This window comes from Anastrepha ludens, chromosome 2, assembly GCF_028408465.1.
Source record: "Anastrepha ludens isolate Willacy chromosome 2, idAnaLude1.1, whole genome shotgun sequence".
Classification (NCBI taxonomy): Eukaryota; Metazoa; Arthropoda; class Insecta; order Diptera; family Tephritidae; genus Anastrepha; species Anastrepha ludens.
The window spans coordinates 182,093,182-182,113,525 of NC_071498.1; the positions used below are offsets into that span (position 1 = coordinate 182,093,182).

At 37.3% G+C, this 20,344-nt stretch overlaps 1 protein-coding gene across 4 annotated transcripts in view; it reads left to right on the forward strand.

Moving 5' to 3' along the window:
* LOC128855994 (sodium-coupled monocarboxylate transporter 1) overlaps positions 1-20,344 on the forward strand; it is a 178,511-nt gene that overhangs the window by 15,629 nt on the left and 142,538 nt on the right. For 2 of the 4 annotated variants that reach the window (XM_054091309.1, XM_054091308.1), the window contains exon 2: positions 4,803-5,129. The gene's annotated coding sequence lies outside the window, so the exon portion shown is untranslated. The remainder of the gene's footprint in view (positions 1-4,802; positions 5,130-20,344) is intronic. The other 2 variants (XM_054091310.1, XM_054091307.1) reach the window with 1 other exon arrangement.

Below are 20,344 nucleotides of genomic sequence, written 5' to 3' on the forward strand. Positions count from 1 at the left end.
TAGAAGCATTGGACTTTTTTAAATTAGACACAAAAGAGTTGGTGGAATGGGGACATGGCTGGCAAATTTATTGAGAATTGAATATTTTCTAAATATTTGTTACATCGACTGCATCGCTTTTTTTTAACCACTCCCGTCGTGTCTTGCCACTAACGCTCCTAATAGTGGCTTGGCAGTCACCAGCCTTAGCGTTAGCCAATGACTTGACATACTCACACAAAAAGTAATTCCAATATATCAAACTGCATAGCCTGTGGTTGACGTTATTGTAAGTAGTCAAAAACTCGCGCATATTTTGCATATATCTGCCACCATTGACCAGTAACCGTAACTTGGGCTCCAACCAAACAAAAAAATGCCGTTTTGAAAAAGTAGAATCCAATGACACCAGTGGCATAAAGGCAACTCCCGCATCTTTTTGGGCAGTTAATGAAATTTGTCTTTCTTCTTTCGGTTCCTATGAAAAATAAACCTCTCCCCAATGGAGATAACTTACGATACTTCGATAAGATAAGATAATTACGATAGTCGATACTTAAGTTTAGCTCAAGAAGCTGCAATTTTCCATTTATTTTCGCGAATTGTAAGCGTCCTTCAGTTTGCATGGTAATATTCTGAATAATACTGAAAGGAATGTCAAAGGCATTTTACTGTAAATCTCATATGTCTAAAACAAAACACCCGTTACTTACTCGCCATAAGTTGTGCACGCCATAAACATTCGCCTTAATACCCACCGAAAGAAGGTGTCAAAATCAGACAGGTATACAGACTTTTATAGGCTCTGAATTCGGAAATCTTTCAATACCCAACGCGAAAAATTGCTTTGAAGATTCATGGAAAGGAATTTTCTTTAAAAAAATTTCCGAATTTTATTAAAAATTGTAATTATTTAGCATTGGAAATTGCGAATTTAATACACCCGAACTATTAGCATCCCAAAATTCACTTTCAATGAAAGCAAACTCATCTGAAAAAAAATGAAAATACTAAAAATTGTCTCAGTTGCTTTGTGTGAAAATTCACGTGGCTGTTCAGCGTGTAGGCACGGGATGCTCATACACTTACTTACATATATATAGACATGTGCGCATGTATGTGCTTACAAATAGTAGCTGGCTGTCTGCCAGCAGATCTTTGTCGTCTCGTGCGCTCACTTTAAATTATAGCTAAGAATACGAAAAAAAAAATTTTTTTTAATGCTATACAAAAAATATGAAAAAATCGCACAATAATATCAGCGAAAGGCAACGTTTTTCTTTATTACCCCGTAAACACACAAACAGCTGACCCAGCTCACACACGCACACCTACACACACACGCACACACGCACGCTACTTAGTTATTTATTTCATAAAACAAGTCTCTCAAGCTGTCGCTGAAGATGTTAATTGTCGCTTGCACCTTTTCCTTATTCTTTGTTGACTTTTCATTTGCATTTTCCGTTTTATTTGCTTTTTTGTTTTGCTTTTACTTTAGCTATTTATGTTTTTACTCTTTTGGCGTTCCTTTAATGGCGCCGCACATTGCACTTTGTCGCCAATTCATGATGATTAAATTGCATATTTCATTGCTTCCGACAAAGCTGGCGCAAAGGGAAGAAAGAAAATGTAGTATTTACAAAGCAAATGTTAAGTGTGCAAATTAATAGAGATGTGACAATTGTCAACACATATTTTACCCCTAACACTTGAGAAGAAAACTGGGAACGTACACTAATAGGACGTGTAAAACGTCTGACGCAGTTGGTGAGACAAAATTTTCCATTATGTGAGAATTTTTGTTTTTTTCTTTTGACCAAAATCTTGTATTTGAATAGCATTGCCACGTGGAAGACTCTTTAAATATTCAAATACATTTACACCACATGCCACGTGTAGTTTATGCCAGGCATTTGAGGGTCACTCAAACCAAAAAACCTTGAAGAAATTTTACAAGCCTTAACCCTTTACCGCATATGGGCCCATATACGGTACGGCACTTTTAATTCAATTTCATTTCCAAATTAAGTACTATAAAATAATTCAAACTATTTTAATCCATTCAATGCATATTTAGCAATAATAAACAAATTGATTTTATGACATTTCGAAATGACCTCACTTTTGTGGAAGTGGGTGAAAAAGCAGAATTGAAGTGCGAGTGATGCATGTTCAAAAAACGATAACAGAGTAAAATGTAAATACCTTCTGGCAAAAAAAAAATTATTTTCATTCAGTCGATTTACTCAATTTACTCGACGGATGGTCCTTTTTCCGCTTTTCCGCTTCTCCCCTGTTTTCTGTACTTTACAATTAACTCTTATTTGAGGTTCCGTAAAAAAGAAACCAAAATATCTAACGTTTTCATTATTTATCTTTTAATATATCTTATTGATAATTAAAAAATGGTAATTCAAGCAATAAAGGGTTAAGCTAACCTGTCTAATCTATTTGGGGACTATACTTTAGTTCTTACTAAATCATCGCAGGAAGTTGGCATTTCTTACCCTTATTATAAACATTTTTCGGTATACCCGCTCGTCTTCCGAATAACTATAGAATGAAAATCAAAAATAATTACATTTTATTTTCTACCAAATATAAATAAATATAAATATTTTTAATTGTGAAATACTCAGTTTTCATATTTATTAAATATAAAACCACCTAATTTCAAATAAATACCCAAGAACGGATGTCAATCTCTTTTGTTTAAGCTTCTGTTTTGTTCCCTAGCAGTGCAGTTCTTTATTTAATTAATAAGAATTTCTTTAAAACTTTTCCAAAGCTTGAATTTATAGAATATTAACCTTATTCTGTGTTAAAAAAGGCTTTTAATTGTACAGTAATCGGCATAACATTTTCTGCAATTGATAACCCGCGAAAAGCAAACATTTTTTCTAATCCACCTTTGAGTACTTCCCCTGTTTACTCAGCTTGTTCTACATCGAAAGTTTATGGAAAACAAAAACTCAGTTTGAATAAAAACATTGCATTATAAATTAACAAAAAAAAGAGCAAAAGTCACTGAGAACTTGCTTCACTCATACACCTATGTAAGCATGCGGAAAATATCAACACCACTAAGTAAGCAAGCATATCCCTGCAGTAAAACGAACTACGTTGTGTAGCAAAAAATTAGTGCCGAACTCATTTTTCAGAGCCCGGCACTGGCTCTCGCTATATGCCCAGTGCTAGCAACTGTCAACATCAGAATCGACGGTGATGTCACTAGACTACTGTCCTCATGTGTGAGGAGATTTTTTTTTGTAGCAATCACACATAAACAGTTTAGATGGCAACACTGCCAGTGTAAAACCGAACACCAACTGTGTCACTCTGCAGCAAATTTGCACTAGTTTGAGACAAGTCACGAAATAGGCTGTACCAAATTAACTCTTAAGAGACTGTGCCCATTTTTTTGCTGAAAGATAATCGAAATTCTCTCCATTGCACACCACATAGGTAAATATTGTTCATTGATGGTTTTACTGGTTTTGATAAGCCGTTTTAATAACAAAATATGGACCAAACTTAAGACTGGAGAAACAAAAATTGGTAATAAAGAGAACATTGATTGTAGAAAATGCGATGAGTTTGGAAGCGTTGGAAGGCACAATACTTTCTTATCGGTTTTTGACGTACTTCGAATCCGACTAAGTAGATTCTTGAGTAGTACAGTCCTCACTCGACGAACAAATCTAACACTTTATAAGTCTCTCATTATGCCCGTCCTATTGTATTGCGCCGAAGCTTGGGCGAAGACGAGATTCGATGAGGCGTCCCTTGGAGTATTTGAGAAAAAAATTATGCGGAAGATGTTTGAGCCTTTGCAGGTTGGCGACGACGAATATCGTAGGCGATGGAACGATGAGCTGTATGAGTTTTTCGACGACATAGACATTGCGCAACGAAAAAAGATCCAGCTGACCTGTTGGATGAAATTATGTCGTCCGAATGGATACACACGATCTGGTTCTGAAAGTACTCGATGTGGTACCAGCTGGTGGTAGCAGCGGAAGAAGAAGCCCTACTCTGCGTTGGAAAGATCAGGTGGAGAAAGACTTGGCTTCACTTGGTGTGTCCAACTGGTGCCGGTTAGCACGAGAAAGAAACGACTGGCGCGCTTTGTTAAACTAAAAAATCGGCTAAAATCTCGTAAGCGGTTATCGCGTCAATCAAGAAGAAGAAGAATAAAAAATAAATAAATAGATGTATATCTTATGTGCATTGCAATATTACAATGAAATATGTTTAATTTTATTTAAAACTTTTCTTTAATTTTTTTTTATTTTGCCCACTAAATATCGCACCGGAGAATATGAACGGTTGGGTAGAAATGAACTGTTGGTAGTTTTATTGTAAATTATTCTACGAAGACTTCAAAAAAAACACTTCAGCAGAATGAAATAAATAAATAAATGGTTTAAATGAAATTATAAAATCAGAAAAAATCACCTTAAGGGACAAGGTGAAAAGTCACTATAATGCCATTTCAGACCTGTAAATTATTTCAGCCAATACAAAATTATTGTGTTTGCTTAATTTTATAGCGCTCACGCGCTTTTATATACATAAATAAGTGTGTATTTCGATTTCACACCTCCATTCTGGCATTCTCTGCTATTGTCACCGCTTCCAGCCACATGCGACACACTTTCAAGACATTCGCATTCAATCTAGGAATAATGGCTACTTTTTTTATTGGCGATATGCTGGGTTTCATTAAATATTGCTACGATAATTATTCACATATTTGTATCAGCAAAAGCAGCAACTCCGTTGAGAATTTCATTAATCGAGATATTTTTTTTTTTCAGCAGCAATTTGTGAGATCTTGAAATATATCGCACGTTTGAAGAACGCAAAAAAAATAATATCCAAAATATAAAAGCAAAAACGAAATGCTATGACGAACAGCGTGAAGAAAAAGTGTCGAGAGTAATAAAATAAAAACTGCGAATTAAAGGAATTTAACAACATTTTCAAACTCAAAGAAGTGTTAAGAATTCACACAGTAGTGTAAAGTAAAAACGTTTTGATTTGCATTCACGCTGTGCCTCTCAGAGCCGCCAACATTTTATCGATAGCCTGTCCCGCTTCGCTGCCCATTTGAACTGATAATTTGAAAAAAACAACAACAACAGGTAAGTGATAAGCAGGCAATTCCCTGAATATTTTATACAATTTAATTTCCATTTTAATTAGCTAATCATGATAGTATTTGAAGTATTTGAAATTAATTAAATATATAACTTTATCACCCCTACCCTAAAAATAAACAGTCAGCTCTAGACAGTAGAGTTTGCATTTTTAGTATTTTCAGACTGCTCTTACAACTCCCCAAAACAACAAACAGTGATATCTTGTTGTGAGGACCCAATTGGTTCAGAAGAGCTTTTCAGCCACCCACGACCCTCTATGTCGTTTTACATACATAAGTGTGGTTACTGTAGGCTGTCAGACTTAGCAGACTTTTCTGGAATTTTGGTCAGAAAGAAATTAAGTTGCTTAGATAAACCGCTTTTCAAAAACTATATTCTTAGCACTGAGGGGAACATCAGAGCTAATCAGAAATCGTTTTGAAACAGAAAAGTCGAGTTCGAGTATCCCGGTTTCGGTGATGTTTGATGATAAATGAAAATGATGTAAAATGAAAAGTACACATGCCGATCCATAAACACAATCGCTACATGCAGCGCGATGATACTCACAGTCATAGGAAGCTGGACAACAAGATTATACGGTCACAGCAAGATCCTCCAACAGAGACCCTCGCTGCTCAAAAACAAATCAGAGTTCACAATCTCCGACCTTAGCTTAAAGAAAGACTTTACAGTACGTTTCCCACCGGGATCCGAATGGAGGATAGGGAAGGTGATTGGTAGATTCGACATTGAGGTTTACATTGAACACTGACGGTTCTAAGATGAACTGTGGTGTAAGAGCTGGCCTCTATTCGGAGTCGTTCAAATTATCCAAATCCATTCGACTTGCTAACTATGCTAGCGTGATCTAGGCACAACTATTAGCAATCAGAGAGCATACAAAGCACTACAACATTGCAAAGAAATTTGTGCAAGAGTAACTATTATATCACTTCTTGTAATTAAGCAGTCAGCAAGACCTTAGATTCCATTTCCGTTTCATCCCAACTACTTACAGTTTTATAGTGTAGAGAGGAACTAGAATTGCTTGGTCATTGGCTTCAAACTACTCAGATATGGGTTTCCGGTCATAGGAATATAGAAGATAGTAGATAGCAGATAACAGATGAGCTAACAAGAAAACGTTCAGCACTAGCCACAACAGACGCCATGGCAGTTGCTACCCCATTCAACACAATAAAAACATCCATTGCTTCACACTCCTAAGAAAGAGTGAAGGAGTTAACTACATACACTACAACAACAAAAAAACAGAACCATCGTACAGCATCCAGAGGGCGAATTATCTGTTAAGAAGCTCTCGCCCATGCATTTCACTTATCACTGCAACCCTTACAGGTCAACTCTTTCAATCTCATCTGCCGAAGCTGTCAGGTTGAGGGAAAGAAAGTCAGTACTTATGCGAATTTCTAGGTCTAGCCACAGCAAGACTTCGCTCTTTCGGTAAGCCTTTCCTACAGCAAAATAATGAAATCTCAGACACAGAGATAAAAACGTTGCTGATATCCTTGGATCCCATGAAATGGATTTGATTCAAGTAAACAAAAAAAAAAACGAGGTTGTCTGTAAAGTCGGTTTACTGGCGATAGTTTAACGTGACAACGTCGTAAGAAAATACTGGTGGAATGGTTGCATATTTCAAAAGAAAATTTTAATTTTATTTGTTTGGTAGATATTTTGTATGGATATAGAAAAGGAGGTAAATGGAATCGCAATGGAATAGGTCAAGTTACATATACACAAACGTGAAAAATGACGAAACATTTATCAAATTCATGAAAGATATGTTCAATTTCGATTGTGCATCAGACGTTAATAAGTCAACAACACTAAAAGGCACCATCATCGATTTGACTTTATCAAGACACATTACACTCGAAACACTCCCTTTCCTTTCCTACTTTTCCTATCATCGTCCTATTCTCAACAGAGAAATGGTTCATTACCATGAACACAGGAAGAAGGCATATGCAAATACAAGTATGTGAATTTATATACCTACATATGCGCATATACATACATATATATGCTCACTCAAGTAGGACAGAGCCAGATGTCGAACGTTGCCGAACGCGGGGGCCGATTGTGCCTCTTTGTCGTTCGTTCAGCGCTCTCGCTTGCAGTTCAAGCAAAGTAACGACGCATGAGCAAGATAACGACGCATGCTTTGGTGCGTGCAGCCAGCTACATCGAATTAAAAGACGTTATCACATCAACAACAACATTAATCGAGAACAGTGGTAGTAAAATGGCGTTAATCGCAAATTAGAATTATTTCAACAGAACACTACAGCAGCAACACCTACCGTTCCCACGACAGTCGGTTCTACGTAAACAGAACGACCCGGATTTATATTCGGCCAAGGAAGCAGTTAACTTATTTGCAGATTTTTTTAGGTCAAATTATGTCTCGGTTCATGAGAGATAACCTTTCATCCGCTATACCTCCATTCCTAAATTTTGGCAATTTGCACATCTCATCTGACGGTCTTTCGGCTATCTTGCTCAAGAATTGTTTGGCGTTGGCAATTCCCTTTGAGGTTTTTTCCAGTAAATATTTATCTGCAAGCACTTTCTTAAATGAATGAAAGTTAACAATCATCAATTGTTTTTAAAAAGCGGAAGAAAAATTATGCTCGTTATTATAGGCCGACTTCCAAGGTATTAAGCATCTCTAAGCTGTTTGTATACCAAACTTGAAGACCTTCACCCATAGATGATATTATCGCTACACAGCGATTCCTTTAAAGAATTTTCACATTGTGGGTGTCTTCAGTAAAACTTGAATCTTTCGGAGCAATCGATAACAGCATCACTCAGGAATGGTATGCAGACCAGCATAAGACCCTGAGAATCAACTCTCCTTAATTTACGTTTGGTATACAGCTATAGGACAGCCAAAAGCATTGGTTTGGCAAATACCGATAGCTCCTATTATGGCACTAAACAAATGGTGGAGTTTAGCTAAAACATCGGCTGAACTATTGTAATTACCTAACGTTTTGCCCATAGGGTTTTACTGTACGCAACTGCATAAAAAAATATGTACGTATAAGTAATTGCACGAGTATGGCGCACATGAACAGCGATTAATAAAATGTTTGACCTTATAGATTTCAATTAGTTACGCCACTGATTTGGTAATTTAATTGCTATTTTTTACAACAATTAGTGCCGTAATTTGGTATAGAATAATATTTTCTTAGTTTTTGCTCATTACCATAAGCGATTACCTTTCATTAGGAAGATTTTATATAACTTTATTTTATATTTAACATTTTCACTCATCTCGAAATAAAAAATCTTTATTCATATCGGCCTTAAATACTGCGCCATAATCCAAAATATAAGGGGAAGAGTAATCATGAATTCGAAGCTGCGCTCCTTTTGCCGCATTCAGTCATGAAACTGTTAAGTATTTACCCATATGGCAATTAATGCGTGTGAATAAATATGAACCAGTTACTTAATATGTGACATATCACATAATTGAATAATGCATATTTGTTTTATAAAAAATTTACAGTTAACGTCGTATTTAAGATTATCGACTCGCGTTGATCAATTTAACTGTTTAAGCATTTGGAATGAGTAAGTGCTCGTATAAGGCAAAAAAAGGAACAGGTCTTGTTTTTTTTAAAGGAAATGCAGTCACTTCTCCTTTTATTGCAATGATTCATTATCCAACTCATTTAGGGCACATCAATCGATTTCATCATCTTCGTTTCTAATCAGAAGCCTTTAGGAGAAATGTGCTTGTGTTGTATACATACAGTCAAAAAAATAATGGGTATTAGTAAAAAACAAAAACATTTTTTGAAGTGGTATTTTAAATTCGGGTAAAAGAAAAGTCTGTGTGTCTTGGTTAGAAATTTGTTCATAGCATTGACATTATTAATTTATATACATTCTGTCAAAAAAATAACAGGAATTGTTCATTTAAAAAGCGCGCGTTACACATGAGTCCAAATCTTTTTTTGCTGGAATGTTGGTGCAACTGTCCTCTATAGTGTGGCAGAATTTGAGCCTGATCTGTCAGTTATCTTGTTTTTGGCATTTAATTATATCAGTCAACCGCAAGTGTGCTCATCGATTTTCACTATGGATAACAATATCGAACAAAGAATTTGTGTTTTGAATGAGAAACAAGGGCCTACGAGTGGTTTTTGCAGAGGGTCGAGAAGTCGTGGAAGATTTGCCCCGATCTGGTCCCCCATCAACGTCTTCAATGGATGAAAACGTCGATAAAGTCAAGGAAATGGTGGTGGAAAACCATCATTTAAGTTTGATGGAGGTAGCCCGTGACCTTAGCGTGTCTCACAACATTTTACACCATCAATTGGGACGGAGACGCGTGGCTGCTCGACTCGTTCCAAGGAAGTTGAATTTCTTTAAACAAATTCATCGAAAGAAGGGGGCTGAAGACATACTCGAGCAAGTTTTTCGGCCCCAACGCATCACAACAGGTCATGAGACGTGGGCATAGTCAAAGTCGGTCAAAAGTGAAATTCAGTCTACTCCTTGATTATCATAGTGTTGTGCCCTCGGAATTCGTTCCAAATTATTATATTAAGTTATGCGACATTTGAGAGAGAATGTGCGTAGGAAATGGCCCGATTTGTGGAAAGTAAACTCATGGACCTTGCACCATCATAACGCACCGTCTCTCAAGGCTGATATTGTGGACACTTTTTTGACCAAAAACTGGACAAATATCATCGAACAACCACCGTATTCACCGCATTTAGCTTCCTTTTCTATCTGACTTTTTCCTTTTCCCAAAACTTAAATTGTCACTCCGCGACGCCGCTTTAAGTCGATAGAGACCATTAAGGAGAATTCGATGAAAGAGCTTTGATGAGTGGACTATTACCTCGAATGGAGCCTCAACAATTATTTTGTGTTTTATTGAACAATTCCCGGTACTTTTTGGACAGAATTTATTTCATTTAGTATAAAAAAAAACACAAAAGTTCTTGCTGACTATTGCTTTAATGCGAATATAACTAATTTCCTAATAAAATTGCAAATAAAAGGAGCTAAAACTAAAATAGAACGTAATCATAACAATAACCATTATATTTGCGAATTAAATAATGCAACAAAGAAGGCAATTAATTTTTAATAATTGTAAAATCTAACGCTATGAAGTTCAAGACCCTTTCGCGAAGAGTCAGAGCAATAGATGCATTGGATTCGAAATTGTGTTCAATATCTTCGGATAAAAACCGTAAAAGCTTCGTAAAGTTCTCGCCGGAATAAGAAAGTTGATGCGTTCTAAAAGAAACGCACAATCAGTGTCACCTTGAATTAAATTAAACACAAAAGAAAAAGCGACAGAATCAGCTTTCTGCACTTAAGGGCATTATTAAACCAAGCGGGATCTATAGGAAGGAAAGGGGACAGAAATTTTTAAAGAAAAATTTGAGAAACATATTTTGCGCGCCTTGAATTCTAGTGATAACTGGTGATAAGTTCTCCAAATAAATGAAGCATTCCAACCTGGATCAAACAATCGTGGTAAACTGTAATTTCATCGTGTAAGGGTCTGAGAAGTTTGAATTATTACTTTTAATAAAGCACACGATTGATATACCTTGAGAAAGAAAAATTAGAATCAAAAATTACTGCAAGACCTTTGGGCTCATTTACCGATTGGAGGGCATTATTAGAGATTTAAGACGATTGTGGAATATCACGAAATTTAGAGTAAAGGACTTGAAAATATTTTTTAAAATCTAAAGAGGAGCATGAATACGTGCACCCAGGCAAACATTTTTAATTGGTCTGCATTTAATAGATGACTGGCAAATGAAAAGCATCTGCTAATATCATTTATAAATAAGACGAATAGTAGGGCGCCCAAAACCCTACCTTGAGGTACCCCAGAAGTGGTAATGAAAGGGGCAGAAGATTCAGCTTCAATTGCAACGAGGCAATTCCTTCGTATTAGATAAGATTTTAGCCATAAAAGGAAAACCGAGTGAAAGCCAAGAGGACCCAGTGTACAAAGAATTCTATGTGACACCATGTCAAAGGCCTTGGAGAAATCAGTATAGATGTAATCCACACGAAAATGTTTCAATGTAATATTCACTGACAGCCAGGGTGAAACAGTGGACCTACCTTTACAAAACAATGCTGGTGGAAGAAGTTAGGCATTTGGTAGCAAAGTACAATTTTTCTTTATTAATAGTTTCGATTTCGAAAGTAGTGGGCACCTTTGATTTTGGTCTATAGTTACGGACATCATTCTTATTGCCACTTTTAAAGATTTAAGGAACTGTTGTCACTTTCCCATCATCAGCGAACATTCCTCCGGCAAGTGAGTTATTAAATGTTTTTTTTAGCGGAGTTTCAATGATGGAACACTTCTTAAAGAGAACTACCGAAAGGCCGCCCACATCAGTCTGGGATGGAAAGATGTTTTCAGTAGTGAGAAGCCATTTACCGAAATTTAGGAATGAAAACTGAGCAGATTAGGGAAAATCATAAGAGTCAACTGGGAAAATAAATTATCTATATCAAAAGCATAGTTCGCTACTTTATCATGCAGACAAATAAAAGCTTAAAAAAGTGCAAGCTGACCGCCTCTTCAATGCTACGACGATACGTGGCAAGAAATGGGGTTGGTCGTTGCTAATGAATAGTTTTGATGCAGCTATAGTTACTTAAATACCCCCACTAAGACATAAGACCAAGACTTCCAATTCATTAGCATGATCGAGTTGTGGTTCCTGCTGTGTTTAGAAAATGCTACAGATAAACTGATTCCGAACTTCTAACTACTACTCGTATTTTACTAACTGTTAAATTTTTACGAATGAGCAAAGAGGTTTTCAATTTTTTTTCCATTCACCATATTGGATAAAATAAAACGGCAAAAGCGTTCGAAATTTCATAGCTTTTTACAGAAAGAATAAATTATATCACATTTTCTTAAGAAGAAAAATCAGTGAGACAGCTATTATAGTTTTCGCGATATGACGTTTGGAGTGAACTCTGTTTTTGTAGTATTCAAATACCCCTACGTCGTTAATAAATAACATAAATAAATAATGTTTTAATAAACCCTTCCATAGAGGCAAAGACTTAATACGGATCTCAATTTCTACCTAATTTTTCCCCTTTACATCCAAAAGATAAAATATTAGCTGTTTTGAGATGCCGGTAATTAAACTCTCTGTAAAGAATTTTCTACTCACCTGCCAGAGTTAATTTTTTATTTTTCTTTGTACTTTGCCGGCGTGAAGAAGTGTACTATTGAGTAAAAAACCTTATTTGTAATTTTAATGAAATGCATTCCATAATGCATACACACACACAAATCATTATAATTGAGTATTCCACTAACATATATGCATGCATACATACAAATAAAAGGCACACAAGGTTCAACAGCAACCTTAAGTATTAACATAAAATGAGACAATCATCTTCACTTGTGTGCAGGCATAGGTGTGTATGTATGTATGTATGTAATTAAGTACTTATATAGATGCAGCTAAGCCGAAAAGATGATGAACACGCCAATTGCATGCGAATTTTGTTTGTGTGTCAAAAAGAATCATGAATACAGCGTACGAGTAGGTACGTAATGATAGGCTGTTGCATGTTGTGCGAAAGTTTAAAAATAACCACAGCGCACTTTGATGGTCAACAAGAATAGTTTAAGCGCACAAGCATGCACACATCCAATCACACATGCACATACACATGCACATAAGCATACAACACTCGCACATTCGAGTTATCGCATGAAATGGCATAAAAAAATCCATCGGCCGCTGAGAGTGGCAAAGGGAGGAAGGAGTGAGCGTTAGTGAGCGGCGCGAGCGAATAATTTGTACCGGCTCATCGGCACCACCAGCAACATCAACAACAACAGTTATAGAAACAGCAACAGTAACAGTCGACTGCCGTCTTAGTTCTAGTGGTCGTTATTTTTAGCTAAAATTTTTGTTATCATTTTTACCACGCCTCTACAGACTTGTTTTGGTTTACGGCCGCAGAAATTGTGCACGTTTCTCAAGGACGAATGTGCTTGTGTGCCGACGATGTAGTGACCACCGGCAATCTGCAACTTGCAAATTGTACAAAGCGAGCGAAGAGCGACCAGCCACAGTCGGCGCATGCAGTTTGGGCAGGGGCAGCGAAAAGAAAGTTGCGGGGAGTTGACGAAGGCAGAGAGGCGCCTTGCAACACTTAAATAGCGAACTGTTGTTGATCGAGGCTAAAAATAGCGTAAGCCACAAACGCATAAAAATGCAGCAACAGCCGTACAGCAACAAAAAATGAAAAGGAGAAAATGGAAGAGCAGACAATGTGTGAAGCTCAAAATGTATTACAAAAAAAAAGAAGAACAAAAAAAAGTTGTAAACAATCGACAAATAATGACCGTGGTGAACCGGTTCCACTGTTGGTATCAGCATACAGCATACATCCACACTTATGTGCACACATACATGCGATTGCGAACATAAATAAGTCATATGCTGTGTATTTATGGGCGCGCGTCAGCTCACGTGAACGCAGGCATGCATGCATACATACATACGAATGCGCCCGAATGAAATAAACTGCGCATATGAGCATAGCCACACACATACATATGTACATATATATATGCATACGTGCATATGTACGTATTCGCATGCGTTTGCTAGTTTGTAGCTTTAAATCCGATTTGTTGCTTTAACGACACACGCAATTGCAACAACAGCCCCTGCATAGCCAACACCTGCAACAATAAGCCTAACAATTCTCACAGCTTACCAGCAGCGCACAGTCGAATGGGCGGTCGGGCATTGATTGCGGCAGTATCAATAGGAAATTGCATATTTCCCATCTACTTGATTGAGAATCCGCCGCATTTATTGCAGCATCAATTCTCGGCTATCTTTCCCTGCCGCAACTAAATTCATCTGACAACCAGCCACAGCCCAATTCGTCCACAACACCCGCAATCGAAGCATGCAGCCAACAAGCTGCTACTCAGTGCAGCAGGCAGCATCTTTACCCATTGTGCCGCATTGGGGCGCAAACCAAACGGCGTCAGTTAATTTTTTCACTGCATCGACGAGCTCCTTTTGCTTGGCTTCCCACTCAGCTCCTCTCCATCTGCCACTGCTTCGACTCAGCCAACCTCTTCAATGCTCTTTCCCATTTGCGTTAGGCAAATACCACTTTTGTCGTTACCGACTATGGAACTCGCATCCAAAATCACTCAACCATACAGTGCGGTGGCACCGCTTGCATTGGTGACACCGGCAAGAGCCACATGCAATGGGTTTGATGTTGTCCCTTACAAGTTGCTCTTTGGGCATTAGCCAGTCTTCTTCTCATTGCATATTATCATCTACCTGCCGCATTTGCTTGGCATTCGACAGTTGCAACTCAGTCGAGCATAAATTTTGATTTTAAGTATCGTCGCATTGCGGATTGACTAAGGAGGGGGGTGTAGGCTGATCGGTTAGATGCTTACGCCACGTATGCGATTAGTTTGATTGTGAATTGGGTGTTTACTTGCCTGCATATTTGCTTGGTAAGAGCGACTTAACTTCGTGTCAGCACTTGTGGCACATTCCAAGTACTTAGCGCAGTGGTGCAGAATGTTCACGCACATATGTCTGTATGTATGTATGTAAATACACTTACCAGCATGCAAAATATCCTTATGGCACACAAAGGTGCCTTAAGTAAGTATTTGCTGGAAAGAAATTGGTATATGTCCCAGCAGGAAATGAGCGACTGAAACATTCCATACATATCTCCTTTTTTGTTGTTGTAGGTGGCACAAAGCTTTGAAAGCCGTACTGTGGGACTTGCGCCTCTGCGACGTAAGTTAAATCTCGAAGGCTTATAGTGATAATAATGGGTCAAGATATTTTACGCGAAAATTACCACTGAAATTTACTTCAGCTGCCTGATTGATATTTGAAAGTTAATTCCTAATTTTCGAAACTAGTTTGGTCACAAAAATGAAAATTTAATTTTTCAATCAAAAGGAAGATCCAACTCAAGGTTGGAAGTTCTGATATGACTGCCCGACACCATCGTCCTGCAAAGGAATTTCTAAAACTCCAAAAACAGTCTCGCTTAGTGTTAACTTAAAAAGATTTAATGTATTGAGCTATCCGATTTGGATTACAAAAAAAGTCAATAGAATCACAATTCTGCGAGTGAAGAAGTGCTGTTGTAGTTATTGTCGTTGTAACAGCATAAAACTGTGGGGAACAGATATGCAGCTGAAGTGACAGGCCTTGGCCGTATTTAAATACAGGTGACTCTCGTAACGTAGAACCAGCCGACTATTGGTAAAAAAATAATAAAAATAAAGACAAAAAAATAGTCAGCCCATTTTCACAACTCTCCATTGAAGCCAGTTTTATACCATCAAGAAAATGTTTTTCCCTTGTAAGGCTAACCAATCTGTGAATGTATTGGCTGAAAAAATATTGATCGTCAATAAGCTCGTAAAACACGTTCGATTGGTGCTACCTCCGGCGTTAGAGAGCTGAGTCGTAAAACGCGCAATCCTAAAAGAATCTCGAATGGTGATCCCACTGCCCACTATCTATTTGTATGCCATCCCAACAAAATTTGTCTCACTGGCCGAAACTGTTGTCTTCCTATGCTTCTTATCCATTCATGTGCGTGAATGTTGAATGCGAATTCATGCAAATTTCATTGCGCCCGAAATAAACAAGAACTGTTTATATATTACACATACGAGTGCATCATACCCCTTATCCCCCTTGAACACAACCACATCTAACTACCAACAAGTAAAAGAGTATCAACTTCCTGCAAAGCCGCGACGTAATCCACACCAATCTGCACCTTGCGTTTGTGGTCCTACATACATACCTACACACACACATACCTTAAGTGGCAAATGCACACTTACGCACATGCAAGATAAACCTACAGAACTGAGAGGATGACCAGACAGCCAACCAGTCGTTCGGCAGCCTCCGCTGTCATTGCTGATCACGTGACCACTTCGACTGACAGCAAACGCATTGGCATTTTAATAAATTTAATGCTATTCCAGTGCTGAGTGGCGTCGTCCATACGTTGCACATAACGTATGTGTGGCATGGGGCATGTTGCATGAGTGCGTCGCAAAATTTTTATGGCCTACAGATTTTGTGGTATGTACATATGTATATGTGTGTGTGTTTGCATACGTTTAATGACTTGCAATTATTTTCCCATTAGGAAATTTCAAATGAGTTGACTTAAACGCGAGCTGCTGACGTTTATTTGTGACGTGCTTTTTGTAGCTAATCGTTAAGTATGAGAATCAAAGCTTTAGTGTCATTGTGTGTGTGTGTGTGTGTGTGTACATAACTGATTTGTGTGCGAGTGTAAATGTAAATAAATTTACAGTTAAAATTGAAAAGCTATAAATATATTTCACTTGCTTATGAACACAGGGTCAACACTTTTCAGTGCGCATGCATGCGTATGTATGTTTGTTTACTCTTAAGTCATGTCTACTTATATTTGTATGAGAATGAAGTATTATCTTTGAGCGTGCTGATAAATTTTGCTAATATGTTGGACAAACGAATTTTAGACTTAATAAATAAATATAGAATTCCGATATAAATTTGGACCTACTTTAGTGTGATGTACAAGAGCGTGCTCAAATTCATATATTAAATACATATATACATAGTCCACCGTAGCCGAATGGGTTGGTGCGTGATTACCATTCGGAATTCACAGAGAGGTCGTTGGTTCGAATCTCGGTGAAAGCAAGATTAATAAAAACATTTTTCTAATAGCGGTCACCCCTCGGCAGGCAATGGCAAACCTCCGAGTGTATTTCTGCCATGAAAAAGCTCCTCATAAAAATATCTGCCGTTCGGAGTCGGCTTGAAACTGTAGGTCCCTCCATTTGTGGAACAACATCAAGACGCACACCACAAATAGGAGGAGCTCGGCCAAACACCTAACAGAAGTGTACGCGCCAATTATTTTTTTTTTTTTTTTTATACATAGTCCATACCTATGCACATTTGTTAAAGTTAACTTTCAGACAAGCAAACGCTCTGCTGGTTGTTATTTTCTTAACTAAACTTAGAGATTTCTATAGGTCGATTCTCAAATTACTGGAGGTCGAGAATCTTTATTGTTTAAGAGCGACGTTTGTGGCTTACAGTAATGAATTTGCTAATCACACAAACACCCTTAGCGACAAAATTCGTTAAGTACATTGTTGAAAAAGATAACGATATTCATCGCTAACTGCAAGAACAAGACAAGAGCGCACATCTTTAAACTAGATCAAATGGATCCGAATGAAGTCAAGAATGCTTATGTTGCATATATTCTGATATTTGTCCACAAGGCGGTTAATTTACTGAAAGAATTTGGCATTCACCCAATTTCCAGCCTGAGGCAGAGAACATCTAGAGCAAATAGAAGCAGTAGTGCGATTCACTAACTTTTAACGATTCGATATTTGCACAAAGTAAAAAGCAATTGTTTATTTGAAATGAATATTTACGCAATACTTTTTACACGCGTATTGCTTTAGGATATCATCGACGACTCTTAAAAGAACCGCGCCACAGACGAGCCACCCAATCTAAATTTTCTTTGGAGCTTGCCGCTCCACTTAGGTCATTGGAAACTTCACCTTTGCGCGAAACATGAAACGGTTGATCGCATTTGTTACGCGATGTATGCTACGGTTAACGGACGACTGGCTCATGGATATTCCCCATTGCTCAACTACGGGCAGTGCAGCTAGAACCTAGTAATATAAAGCCAGAATTTACAATTAGCTTCAAGGTTATTCAGTCAGAATAGCTCTTATTCTGGAACCTCAACGATGACCATCAAGCTGAGAAATTAGGTCCTCTGTAAAAGAAGAATGAAAAGGAATAGTTGTTGGAACTTCCCTTCAACATTAATCGCAAGGATTGCTCACACCCCGGAGCAAACATCTATTCACTGTGTGAGGCCTCACTACCTCCTCTCGACGCGATAAGTCATAAGCCAAATACTCGAACGCGACATATACGCGTGGTTTTAATAAGTTTCACAGTTTTAATTCAAACTACTAATTCTTGGTTGCTCGTTTAATTTAACTACAAAAAAATTGTTGCCGTTTATAGTCGATGGTGTTAACCAAACCGCTGATTTTGTCTTATCGATGTTCGTTATAAAATCGATTATCGAATAGCAAAATCGTTGAAATTGTGATTGAGGAATGCGAATATCGTTAAAATGTGTTAGTGAATCGCATTACAGATGAAGTACAGTTAATAATAGTCGTGCCAGTCAATAGGACTAGTATCAACTACTTCTAAAACATGTAGCAGGACACAAATTATCCTTTAGGTTGAAGTGTCGGCCATTAGGCAGATATTACAGATACTAAAATTATTATTATTATTACTTAGCTGCAGAAAATTATGTGCCAACTTTATGCTATAGTCATTTATAATTTCAAACTTAGAATTTAAAACATTTATTCGTTGGCGATTATATGAATCACAGTGTATACAGTGAGCCATGTAGGCAAAATAACAAATGTAAATATGCTTATCTGACAATTCGATTGAAAGTATTGTAGTCCAGTCAAAAGAGACAAAAAAATAGCCAACTAAGTAATTTTAGGTGTATGCGAGTTTATGGTTTTATTATGTAAAACCCATCACTGTGAACTTAAATTTGAGTTTTCGGGGTCGGGGGTTGTGTCCCGCAGCCGCCATTTTGGAAATAAGGGTGCAACTGGTTTTTGCTTTTTTGTAGATAATAGTATTATCTAGTATTAGTATAATAATATTATCTACAACTTTCATTCAAAACTTTTTATTGTAAAATTAATAATAAAAAAGTTATAAACAAAATTACGCGAAAAATTAAGGGATGAATTGTTTTAAAGCGTAATAACTTTTTTTTATTGATTTTATGGAAAATATACATCAGAGCTTTTTTATAGAGCATTCTTTTGTGAACATTTTTGTCTATAAGTTTTTTCCGCTATCTTTATTTAGTCGTATGATTTTGAGCTGCTAAGCGGAGCAACCAATACATTAGCGAAGCGCGTCCATGATTACACAGGCCGACAAAATTTAACCAACATTCAGACCCAGAAACCAGACTATATATTTCCGCAGGTTTATGATGCGCTGAATCCAAATCTGGCCTCAGAATTGCTCTATCAGCTCTGGTTTTCGAGATATCCTAACCTAAAAGTGCAAAAAACACAATTTTTGCCCATATTTGAGGTTATGTAGCCTTGCAGATGTTTTCTTTCACCAAAATTAAAGGATGGCATCTTTAAATACAAGCCTTCTTTTTTCAAATGGCGTTTTGCTTGCTCAAATATCATTCTTTTTCCCAGAGATATAGCATTTTGAAATTTTCATGTTTCGAAATTTTCCTACACCTGAAAATCGATTAAGATAACATAGACATGATATAGTCGATTACTAATTTTCTTGGGTTTGAGGGCCTGAAATATATGGATTAATAGTATGTAAATTTGGAGTTTGTGGGTAAGCCTGCTTGCGGTTAAGTGGGTTAGCCTGCTCGCGGTATGATAGGGGTGGTTTCTAGGGGTTAGGGCTGTGTGTGACTCGGTACCCAAAGGTTAGGTAGTGTAGGGATGTGGTGAGTCAGCACACTTATGGTGTGAGACAAAATTTTAAGAAAAATAAGACTCAATTCAAGAAAATTAGTAATCGAATATATCATGTCTATGTTATCTTAATCGATTTTCAGGTGTAGGAAAATTTCGAAACATGAAAATTTCAAAATGCTATATCTCTGGGAAAAAGAATGATATTTGAGCAAGCAAAACGCCATTTGAAAAAAGAAGGCTTGTATTTAAAGATGCCATCCTTTAATTTTGGTGAAAGAAAACATCTGCAAGGCTACATAACCTCAAATATGGGCAAAAATTGTGTTTTTTGCACTTTTAGGTTAGGATATCTCGAAAACCAGAGCTGATAGAGCAATTCTGAGGCCAGATTTGGATTCAGCGCATCATAAACCTGCGGAAATATAGAGTCTGGTTTCTGGGTCTGAATGTTGGTTAAATTTTGTCGGCCTGTGTAATCATGGACGCGCTTCGCTAATGTATTGGTTGCTCCGCTTAGCAGCTCAAAATCATACGCCTAAATAAAGATAGCGGAAAAAACTAATAGACAAAAATGTTCACAAAAGAA